The following is a 12,662-nucleotide window of genomic DNA, read 5'->3' on the forward strand; positions in this document are numbered from 1 at the left end:
GAAAACTCCTCAATATCTATCACACCCCCACAGTCGAAGCGGTAGGAGGACGAACGCAGAGACTGGATCTGAAGTCTAAAAATAGCTCCCTTGATAAGCCCTTAGTGAAGATGTCCGCAAACTAAAATCGTGAAGGCACATGTAGAACCCGAACTTCCCCCAACGCTACCTTTTCCCGAACAAAGTGGATATCCAATTCCACATGCTTGGTGCGTTGGTGATGAACCGGGCTACTAGAGAGATAGATTGCACTGACATTATCACAATAAACGATAGTAGCCTGTCGAAGGGGACAATGAAGCTCCAATAATAAATTACGAAGCCAACAAGCTTCAGAAACCACATTTGCAACGCCTCGATACTCCGCCTCTGCACTTGATTTAGACAAAGTAGGCTGACGCTTTGCTGACCAAGAAACGAGGTTGTCCCCAAGAAAACAACAATAACCCGAAGTGGAACGACGAGTGTCGGGACAACCTCCCCAGTCAGCGTCAGTATAAGTAAACAAGCGAGTAGGAGCAGAAGGATATAAATGTAAACCATGATCAATAGTACCCTGAATATAACGCAAAATGCGTTTTAACGCATCAAAATGCGGCTCCCTGGGATCATGCATGAATAAGCACACCTGTTGTACCGCATAACCAATATCTGGACGAGTAAAAGTAAGATACTGAAGTGCACCTGCAAGACTACGATACAGAGTAGGATCCCGGAATGGAGAACCCGAATTGGCACTAAGTTTAGACTTAGTGTCGACTGGAGTGGCGGCAGGTTTACAGGAACTCATACCTGCACGCTCTAAAATCTCCTATGCATATTTCTGTTGAGACAATAGCATATAAGAGGGTGTGCGTGTAACAGCAATCCCCAAAAAATAACTCAGTGGCCCTAAGTCTGACATAGGAAATTCTGTCCGTAAGCTAGAAATAATTTCCACGCGCAACCTGTCAGGGGAAGTGACTAGAATAATATCATCAACATAAAGCAGTAAATATGCCAAATCGTTCCCTTGCCTAAAAGTGAATAGAGAAGTGTCACTCTTAGCAATGACAAACCCCAACTTGATCAAATAATTCGCAAAGCGTTGATACCAAGCCCTTGGAGCTTGTTTCAAACCATAAAGAGCCTTGCGAAGACGACAAACATAGTCAGGTTTACTCCGATCATAGAAGCCCGGAGGTTGATGCATATAAACTGTTTCCTGTAAGTCACCATGTAGAAAAGCATTTTTAACATCTAACTGATGTATGGACCACCTTTTAGCCATAGCTAAACTGAGTACTGTGCGAATAGTAGCCGGTTTCACGACCGGACTAAATGTCTCATCACAATCAACTCCAATTTCCTGCGACCTGCCATCACAAACAAGACGAGCTTTGTGTCTTTCAAGGTCACCATTAGCCTTGTATTTATGCTTAAAAAGCCACATACAATTAACAACATTCACCCCCATAGGCCTAGGTACCAAATCCCAAGTCCCTGTTTTAATTAAAGCACTATATTCATCAAACATGGCGGCATTCCAATTATGGTCTTGCAAAGCTTGTTTGTGATTTTTGGGTAATGGGGATTTATGCTCAATGGTCAAGTTTGCATATTTAGGATTTGGCTTTATAATGCCATGACGTGACCGGGTCTGCATCTGGGGTGAGGAAATTGTGTTTGGGCGTGAAAGCAGAGTGGACTGACGGGCCGTGGGTGTGGAGTGAGATGGGCTAGCACGAGTGGGCTGATGTATGGAAGGAGAAAGGCGCGGCCCAGCAGTGAGGGGACGCGGCCCAGCATTGAGGGGGGAAATGGGTGACGCGGGTTGGGCTGGGCTGGAGGGTCCTGCAGGGCTCGGTGGACCAGCGTGCGCTGGGGTTGGGCTCGCAGGTACTGATTGGGCCGCTGGAATTCCAGCGCCCAATGGGTGAGGTGGCTAAGTTGGGCCATGTTGGGGAAGAGTGAGAGAATTGGGCTGCTGCATCAGAAAATGGGTAAGCAGTGGTGATCTTTCATCAAACCCCAAAAAATCATAATCCTTTAAAGAAAAATGCTCCAAGTTTTTGAAGGGGAAAACCGACTCATTGAAGGTTACGTGACGAGAGATAATAATCTTGCGAGTGACAAGATCAAGGCATTTGTAACCACGATGATTGGAGGGATACCCCAAAAAAACACAAGGAGTAGACTTAGGAGCAAGTTTAGTAGGAGCAGTGGCCGATAGATTTGGAAAACAAAGACAACCAAAAACCCGAAGGTGATCATAAGAGGGGTTTCTACAAAACAAAGCCTGAGCCGGGGTCATATGCTTTAGAGATTTTGTGGGCAATATGTTGAGAAAATATGTGGCCGTCTCAAGAGCATGAGACCAATAGTTGGGAGGCAATGAGGCATGAAATAATAAAGTGCGTTTGACATTATTTATGGTTCTAATCCTGCGTTCGGCTTTCCCATTTTGGGAAGACGTGTGAGGACACGAGAATCTAAAAACCATCCCTTGTTCTATGCAAAACTTTTTGAAAGGATCATTGTCAAATTCACGACCATGGTCGCTTTGAAAGGATTTAATGGGTCGTTCAAATTGAGTTTGCACATATTGTCTAAAGTGTAAGAAGCTTTGGAAGGCTTGAGATTTGTAAGCAAGAGGGATAGCCCACACATAATGAGTAAAATCATCAAGAAGAACCAAATAGTATTTATGACCATTAATGCTCCGAATAGGAGATGTCCACAAATCAGCATGAATAATGTCAAAAGCAGAACAAGTATTGTTATTAGAATCATAAAATGGAAGTCTAACATGTTTTCCTAATTGACAAGAATTGCAAAATGAGGGGTCGTGCTCCTTATTACAAGAAAGTAAATTATTGCTCCTAAGAAACTTTAAAGAGGAAGCCCCGGGATGTCCTAGACGATCATGCCACGGGGTGACTGCAGTGAGAGATGTGGCTAGGCATGTGCTTGGAGTACTGGTGGTAACTGGATAAAGGTCCCCGGCACTATTGCATCTCGTTATTACCCTCCCCGTATGAAGATCCTTCACAGAAAAACCATTAGGGTCAAATTCAATGGACACCGAATTATCAGAAGTAAATTTACGCACAGAAATAAGATTTTTGATAATTTGTGGTGCAAGAAGAACATTATTGAGCCTAAGGGAATTATTAGGAAGAGATGTGTGACCATAACCAATAATCGGAATGCGATGACCATTGCCTACTAAAATATGATTATTAGTGCTTAAATTTAAAAGGGGAAGGAGTGTACCGGCATTGTTTGTCATATGAGAGGTTGCGCCTGAGTCCATGTATAATCCGTTTTCCGGAGTTGTGAGCCCCATTGACGAATATGCACTGCCTAAGTCCGTTGGTGTCATCGTTGGGCCGTAGTTGGCTGGGCCCATGGAGTAGGCCTGCTGCGGAGGACAAGTGAGGATGGGCCGCGGTTGGTACTGTCCTGCAGTGGGGAAGGGTGCAGGAGGCACGGCCCAGCCCTGCTGAAACTGCCAGCCTGCTGCGCATTGGGCCAAGATGGCTGTTGGGCCCATTGTTGTCCAATAGGGCTGGACTGTTGCTGCCACTGCTGTTGTTGATTCGGTTGCTGCTGCTGGTTTGGTTGAGTGCCACGGCCGCGACCCTTGCCGCGTCCCTTCCCACCACCGCCACGACCTTTTCCGGTGGTGTTGCCTACCCTGCCACCTGAAGACGATGGCTGTTGCTGCGGAGTTGAATCCGTTTGTTGCGGTGAGGATTGTTGTTGGGCAACGAAGGATTGTTGTGGCGGTGTGGAATCATAATTCCGGCGAGTTTCTTCCAGGAGAAGCCGGGAGCGTGCTGTATTGAACGAAGGCAGAGGATCTGTTTGAGCAATCATAGTGGCCACGGTGTCAAAATCCGTCTTGTTCAAACCTGCAACCAAGCGAAGGACCATCTTCTGTTCAGAGACGGGTTGGTCGACATTAGCCAACTGATCAGCAATACTCTTCAACTGTTGACAAAAAGCAGTGACATTGGAGAAATTATCAAGATGTAGAGTATTAAATTGATTTTCAAGATACACTGCCCGAGTACTCTTGTTATCTTGAAAAATATCCTTAATACGGTCCCATATTTGTTGAGCAGTGGATTTCGGAGCCAAGACTGTGTTGAGAAGATCAAGCGATATGGTGCCGTAAATCCATTGTTTGACTATCGCATCCAATCGGGTCCACAAAGCAACGGAGATGTCAGTTGGCTTCGGTGTTTTTGGGTCGATGTGATCAAGAACATTGAATGCACACGCATGGTTCTCGAATAACTCAACCCAACTAGCATATTGAACGTTAACATAGTCAAGGGTTATAGGGATCGCATTCTTGATATTATTGACCGTGAGGGCCGGGTGAAATTCATTCACTGGTGGTGGCGGTGGAGAAGGACTAGGTTCGCCGTCTTTAGTCATAGTTGGTGGCTAGATTAAAGAACTAATCAGTGAGTGAAGAAGAAGGAAGAACGGGTAGTGTGGAGTTGCGGAAGCTAAAAAAAAAGAAAAAAGGTAGGATCAAAACCTAAAGCTGTGATACCATGTTAGATTTCGGGAAAACTCCTCAATATCTATCAAATAATAATGTGTTGATCCATATTTTAAATGAAAAAATTGTTCAAATTCATCGTTATATAAATGATACTACTTAGAAAATAAGTAGTATCAGTAATAGTTGATCAAGTTCAATTAGATCTAACAAGTTCATTTCAGATAAGTTCAAGTTATAATATTCGCTTCATTTGGGTCACTGTAGTGCCTTCAAGGCTGAAATCCTTGCTGTAGAATATGGTCTTGAACTCGCAAAAAGACATGGGATTACAAAATTGCAGATTCATATAGACAACCAAGCTGCTGTAATAAGTTTAAAGAACACAGAAGCTACAACAGGGGAGTGTTGTCACAATATTGCTCACTGTCAAAAGCTACTAGCAGAATCAAGATGGGTAGTAGAAGTCAAGCATATTTATAGAGAAGCAAATCAAGTGGTAGATTGGCTTGCTAATCAAGGCGTAAATCAGAACAACAAATTTTAGTTGATTCAAGTCCCTCCCTAGCTTTGGGTCGTATTTTACATAATGATGTCGTAAGAGTGGTTGTGCCACGCTTTGTCCCTCCCTAGTTTATTTTAGTTGTTTTTTCCTTGGGGCCTTCCCCTCGTTTTGCACCAAAAAAAAAAAAAAAAAAAAAAAAAAAAAAAAAAAAAAAAATTCGAAGTACTCCGTATATAATTAATAAACATATATGAAGCTTCTATTTCATTTATTTTTTTTACTAGCATTTTGAGGTTTTTTTCACTTTTATTTATGGGCAAATGAAAATGCATTACTTGTGAAATTTTCAGTTTAATTATCTTAAGTTTTAATTTTATTTTGATACTAGTTAATGCCCGAGCTATGCTCGGGTGTTGGATATTATTCCTTTTTATTTTGGAGTTTGCTAAAAACAAATAAAGAAGAAATTACAAGAAGTAAAAGGGGAGAAAAAGAAGGAGAGTGGTAGGAAAATTAGAAATAAACTATGGCAAATCATATAACGATAATTTGCATCATTAGTTATTTAGTTATACGCTGATTATAAATATGTAATCAGATTAATTGTTTATAGTAGTGAATTGAGATAGAATTTGTATAACATTATTTTTGATAAATAGAAACACAATTTATATTTGAGAGTATACTATCGAATATTAGTTTATAGTTTATAAACACTTAGTGAATTAATCTATTATATTATAGAGATATAAATATTACCTATTTTGTTTATACACAAAGAGAAAGTGAATATTATTTCCGCTGCAAGATTATTTGTGATCTTTCCCAACAGTCTGGTATCAAAGCCAAGTTACAGACATACACGTTATATAAAACAAAATGGAAGATTCGATGGTAAGCTTATCGGAAATGATCAAATTGACGTCGTCTAATTATTCCATGTGGAAGTTTCGAATGGAGGATATCCTTTATTGTAAGGATTTGTATAAACCCATCGAGGAAGAAAATAAACCGGAAAGTAAAACCGAAGATGTATGGAAATTGGAGAATCGAAAGGCAGTCGGGTTGATACGACAACATATTGATCAAAGTATTTTTCAACATGTTGCTAATGATACCAATGCCTACAAGCTTTGGAAAAAGCTTGAGTCAATGTATAAGAGGAAGATAGCTTTAAATAAAGCTACATTGGTGAGAAGGCTGGTTCATCTTCTATACAAAGAAAATAAAAATATGGGAGAACACATGAATGAATTTCAAGGCATTGTTAATCAGCTAACAAATGTTAGCATGACAATTGAAGATGAAGTCCAAGCCTTATTACTCCTTAGCTCATTACCCGATAGTTGGGAAACTCTTGTTATCTCGTTAAGCAATTCGGCTCCGAATGGTAAACTCACCCTTGATATGGTGAAAGCTTGTTCAATGAAGAAGCTAGAAGAAAATAATTTGCCTCTACAAATAATCAAACTAAAGCACACATTGTTGAAAGTCGAGGGAGACCAATGTTTAGAGGCTCCCAAAGTCAAGATAAATTGAGAGGCAGATCAAAAACTAAGAAGAGGTTCACTTGCTTTTAATGTCGTATGGCAGGACATAAGCAAAGTGAACGTCGCATATGGAAGAGGGACATGCGATCAAAGAATGACAAGAGTAATGATAATGAAGACAAGAAAAATGTCACGGTTACAGCAGTTGGTGACGAAGTTTATTTTTCAGGTGATGACTCATGTTATCACCTTACAAATGAAGATTGTAGCTGGGTGATTGATACAGGTGCTTCATATCATCTAACTGCACACAAAGATTACTTCACATCTTACACTAACGACGGTCTTGGCTTTGTAAGGATGGGAAATAATGGATCCTCTAAAATTATTGGTATTGGAGATGTTCGCTTGGAAACCAATGCAGGGTGCAAGATAACATTGCACGATGTCAGACATGTTCCAGATATAAGGCTGAATTTGATCTTAGCTGGCAAACTTGACGATGAAGGGTATGCGAATCACTTTTCTAATGGAAAGTGGAAGTTGTCGAAAGGCTCGATAATCATTGCTCATGGAAAGAAGCAACAAACCCTTTATGTCACAAATTGGAAGCTCAACACACAGTTGAATGTAGCCGAAGAATGTTCTACCGAGTTATGGCATAAGCGGCTCGGGCATATGAGTGAGAAGGGATTGCAAATCCTCACTCAAAAGAAACTCCTTCCTTTGAAGGATGTTCATTTGAAATCTTGTGTTGATTGTTTAGCTGGAAAACAACATAGAGTTTCATTTCGAAGAAATCCACCATCTAGAAGACCACTAGTTCTAGATTTGATTCACACAGATGTATGTTCTATGACAGAAAAATATCTAGGTGGGGCATCTTATTTTGTCACATTTATTGATAACCATTCCAGGAAAGTATGGGTCTATCTCTTGAAAAGTAAAGACGAAGTCCTTGATGCATTCAAGGAGTTTCATGCAAAAGTAGAGAGAGAAATGAGCATGAAATTAAAATGTGTACGATCTGATAATGGTGGTGAGTATAGAGGTCCATTTGAAGAACATTATAGGAAGTATGGGATAAAGCTTGAGAAAACTGTCCCAAAAACGCCACAACAAAATGGTATTGCAGAACGGATGAATCGTACGATCACTGAAAAAGTTCGTTCAAGGTTATCTCACGCAAGGTTACCCAAATCATTTTGGGGGGAGGCAGTTAAAAATGCAGTTCATTTGATCAATCTTTCTCCTTCAGTTCCACTTGATGGTGAAGTTCCCCAAATGATATGGTCAGGGAGAAAAGTAAATTATGAAAGTTTGAAGGTGTTTGGATGTAGAGCCTTTGTTCATATCCCGAGAGATGAGAGATCAAAACTTAATAGCAAGACAAAACAATGTATTTTTTCTTGGCTACCCTGAAGATGAGTTAGGTTATAGGTTATGGAGTCCTTCTGAAAGAAAGATTGTCAGAAGTAGAGATGTCGTCTTCTTTGAAGATCAAACCATTGAAGACATACAAAAAATTGGAAAAATTTACAACATCCCATGAAGAATTGCCTATAATTATGATTTATGAATCCAGTTCCTTCCCCGGGTGTAGTTGATGATCACGGGGGAGAAGTAAACCAAGAAGATTATCCTCACAACATGGACAATTATGATGATAATCATGAGAATGTAGAACAGATAACACAACAAGAAAATCAACCACCATCACCACTAGAGTTAAGAAGGTCTAATAGAGATAGACGACCTCCGGCAAAGTTTGCTAGTGGTGACTATCAGTTGTTGACTGAAGGTGGTGAGCTAGAGTCTTATGATGAGGCTCTAAGAGATATTCACCAAAAAGAGTGGATTGAAGCAATGTAAGATGAAATAAGATCCTTGCATGAGAATCATACATTTGATTTGGTACAGCTACCAAATGGTCGACGAGCACTCAAGAATAAGTGGGTGTTCAGATTGAAGACTGAAGAAAATAATCCACAACCAAGATACAAAGCAAGGCTGATTGTGAAGAGGTTTAGTCAAAAGAAAGGTATTGACTTTGAAGAAATATTCTCATCGGTGGTGAAATGTCGTCAATACGAGTTGTTCTCGGCATGGCAGCATGCATGGATTTAGAAATTGAACAACTAGATGTGAAAACAGCCTTCCTACATGGTGATTTGGAAGAAGAAATACATATGGAACAACCTGAGGGCTTCCAGGTTGAAGGAAAAGAGCACATGGTATGTCATTTGAATAAGAGCTTGTATGGTTTAAAACAAGCTCCGCTTCAATGGTATCGAAAATTTGAATCCTTTATGAAAGATCATAAGTATCACAAGACGACATCGGATCATTGTGTGTTCATAAAAAGATTTGCAGAGGGAGATTTTATTATTTTACTCCTTTATGTTGATGATATGTTAATTATTGGTCGCGACACCAATAAAATCGCTAACTTGAAAAAGGCGATGAATAAGTTCTTTGCCATGAAAGACTTAGGACCATCAAAACAGATACAAGGCATAAAAATCTCACGTGACAGGAAAAATAAGAAGTTATGGTTGTCACAAGAAAGATATATTGAGAAGTTACTCGAGAGGTTTAATATGCATAAGGCTAAACCAGTAAGTTCTCCACTTGCAAGTCATTTTAAGTTGAGTTCTCAACAATGTCCTACAAGTGAGAAAGAAAGAGAAAAGATGGATAAAGTTCCTTATTCATCTGCAGTTGGTAGTTTGATGTATGCTATGGTCTGTACGAGACCAGTCATTGCCTATTCGGTAGGTGTTGTCAGTAGGTTTCTCTCGAATCTAGAAAAAGAACACTGGGAAGGTGTCAAATGGATTCTAAGGTATTTACGGGGCACATAAAAAATGTGCTTATGTTTTGGTCAAGGAGATCCTGTGTTAAAAGGTTACACAGATGCAGATATGGCAAATGATGTTGATTCGCGAAAGTCAGTATCAGGCTATATGATGACTTTTGCAGGGGGAGCTATGTTACAAAAATGTGTTGCATTATCAACAACGAAAGCCGAGTATATTGCTGTGACAGAAGCTTGTAAAGAGATATTGTGGATGAAGAATTTCCTACAAGAGTTAGGGATTAAACAAGATAAGTATTCACTTTACTGTGATAGCCAAAGTGCTATTCATCTGGCGAAAATTCCTACTTTCCATGCTCGTTCCAAACATATAGACGTAAGGTATCATTGGATACGAGAAGTCTTTGAAGCCAAGCTGTTGCATTTGGAAAAGATCCATACCGACCACAATGGTTCAGATACGATGACAAAAACATTGACCATGCAAAAGCTTGATGTTTGTCGAGATAAAGCGGGTCTATCAATAATCTCCTAATAAGTCGGAAGGGGGAGATTTGTTGGATAATATTCCTCCTTATTTTGGAGTTTGCTAAAAACAAATAAAGAAGAAATTACAAGAATAAAAGGGGAGAAAGAGAAAGAGAGTGGTAGGAAAATAAGAAATAAACTATGGCAAATTATATAACGATAATTTCACTAGGTGAAAAAACGAAATTGGCACCGGTTCAAAACCCCTCAATGCCAGCGGTTTTGAACCGGTGCCAATGTGGGGGGTGCCAATTGCTTGCATGAAAAGCCACCGGTTCAAACCGGTGGCAAAAATGGTTATTAGCACCGGTTAACCGGTGCCAAAAATGGACAAAAAAAAATTATTTCATTGTTTTTAAAGAGCCCAAAAAATTAATTTTTCTTTTTTGTCTTTTTTCACTTAAAAATAAAATCGACTAAAATAAATAAGAACATCAAAATATAAATCGAATATCAATCAATATAATCGAAAATTTACAATATATAATTTAAAAAAATTTACAATATAGATCAATAAAATAGTTCAATTACATATAAATAAAAAAAATACAATATAAATAAAAAAAATTTACAATATAAATAAAAAAAATTTACAATATAAATAAAAAAAAAACCCCATACACATCTAAATCAATATTCTTGCATCTTGATTCTCGATTTAAGATCTAAATCAATATACCTGCACCAATTAAAACAAAAAAAAAATCGATTAATATAATTAAGCTTCGAAAAAAAACCCAGAAATTCAAACCCAGAAATTCAATCCCAAAAATTCAAACCCAGAAATTCAATCCCAAAAACTCAAACCCAGAAAAAAAAAAAAAAAAAAACACAAACCAGAAATTTTTTTAAATCGAAATAAAAAAAAACCAGAAATCGAAAAAAAAAAATCAAAATCGAAAAAAAAAAATTTATTAAAATCAAATAAAAAAAACCAGAAATAGAAAAAAAAATCAAAATCGAAAAAAAAAAATTCAAAATTGAAATCGAAAAAAAAAAACCCAGAAATCGAAAAAAAAAATCAAAATCGAAAAAAAAATAAAAATTGAAATCGAAAAAAAAACCCAGAAATCGAAAAAAAAAATCGAAATCGAAAAAATAAAATATATTAAAATCGAATAAAAAAAACCAGAAATCGAAAAGAAAAAATCAAAATCGAAAAAAAAATCAAAATTGAAATCGGAAAAAAAAAACCCAGAAATCGAAAAAAAAAATCAAAATCGAAAAAAAAAATCGATTAAGAGAGATAATAGCCAACTCTATAAGGATAAAAAATCGAAATCGAAAAAAAAATCCAATTTCAAAACCAGAACTCAAAAAAAAAAACCAGAAATTGAAATCGAAGGAGAACAGTCTTGGTGGTGGGGGAACGGTGTTGCATGTGTTCGTGGTGGTCTTCGAATGAAAGAGAAGGAGACGTGGTGGTCTTCGTGGTGAACACGAGGGAGAAGGAGACGTGGTAGAAGGAGTAAATCTAGATGAGAAAGAGAAGGAGGACATGAGAAAGAGAAGGAGGAGATGAGAAAGACGGGGTGAGCAAGAAGGAAAGAGGAGGAGAGGAGAGAGAAAGAGGAGCGATTGAGAGAGAAAGAGAAATAGGGTTGGGGGGATTTAAGGGGCGGGTTTTTTTTTAATAATAAATGGCACCGATTCACTTTGAGCCGGTGGGCTATGTGTTTTTGCCACCGGTTTGAAGTGAACCGGTGCCATTATAACTAGATCATTTACCCGCCCATTTTTTAGCCTATTTTTGCCACCGGTTTGGACTGAACCGGTGGCAATTAGGGGGTGCCTTTTTGTTTTTTCCTACTAGTAATTTGCATCATTAGTTATTTAGTTATAGGCTGATTATAAATATGTAATCAGATTAATTGTTTATAATAGTGAATTGAGATAGAATTTGTATCACATTATTTTTGATAAATAGAAACACAATTTAAATTTGAGAGTATAAACACTTTGTGAATTAATCTATTATATTATAGAGATATAATTATTACCTATTTTGTTTATTCACAAAGGGAAAGTGAATATTATTTTCACTGCAAGATTATTTGTGATCTTTCCCAACATCGGGTTTTTTAATTAATACATAGTTGGATTATTTTTATGCATAATATGGAAAATAATTTTGTATGTTGATTTACTTAGTCGATCAATAACCTGGTAAAATTAATTTTTAGTTATTTACTTTTAAATTTCAAACTTTTAAATTAACTTGAAATTATTATTTTTTTAATGAAAAAAATGACCAAAAAAAAAATTTAAGGCGGGAAAATTTTTTATGTGGTGTTGACATGTGTAATTTATGATTTTTTTGGGGGGATTACTTTAGTATTGTATGTATATATATATAGATATAGATAGATTTTCAAAAGGAAATCAACAAATTTAGCCGGCACCTTAATATTCTAAATACTGAGCCATCATAAAAAGGAAATCTTTTCATTTGCTCTTCAAAATTTCAGTACATTCAAAGGCCATATTTTACAGTTGATTAGTGTTGCATAAATTTATCCACTGGCTTCAATATAGGATGAAACGTCAAGGAGCCTACATCTAAGATATTATTGATTTGATGTAGTGATTCAACTAATTTTCTTACTCCGTATTAATTATCATTCCTTAACAATAAATTACAATCTTTTTTGATCCTTCCTGAGATAATATTCCACGTTACATTTACTGATTTACATATGTTAGTACTAGTATGATGTATTGGTAGTATAGATGTCAAATTTTTCATATTTTAACCTGTTTCCTGTCCTATCAATCAAATATGACTTTATTTGTAATAGCATACTTTATAAGGTAAGGAGAAAG

The sequence above is a fragment of the Chenopodium album genome, chromosome 12, assembly GCF_948465745.1.
Source record: "Chenopodium album chromosome 12, dcCheAlbu1.1, whole genome shotgun sequence".
In the NCBI taxonomy this organism is placed as follows: Eukaryota; Viridiplantae; Streptophyta; class Magnoliopsida; order Caryophyllales; family Amaranthaceae; genus Chenopodium; species Chenopodium album.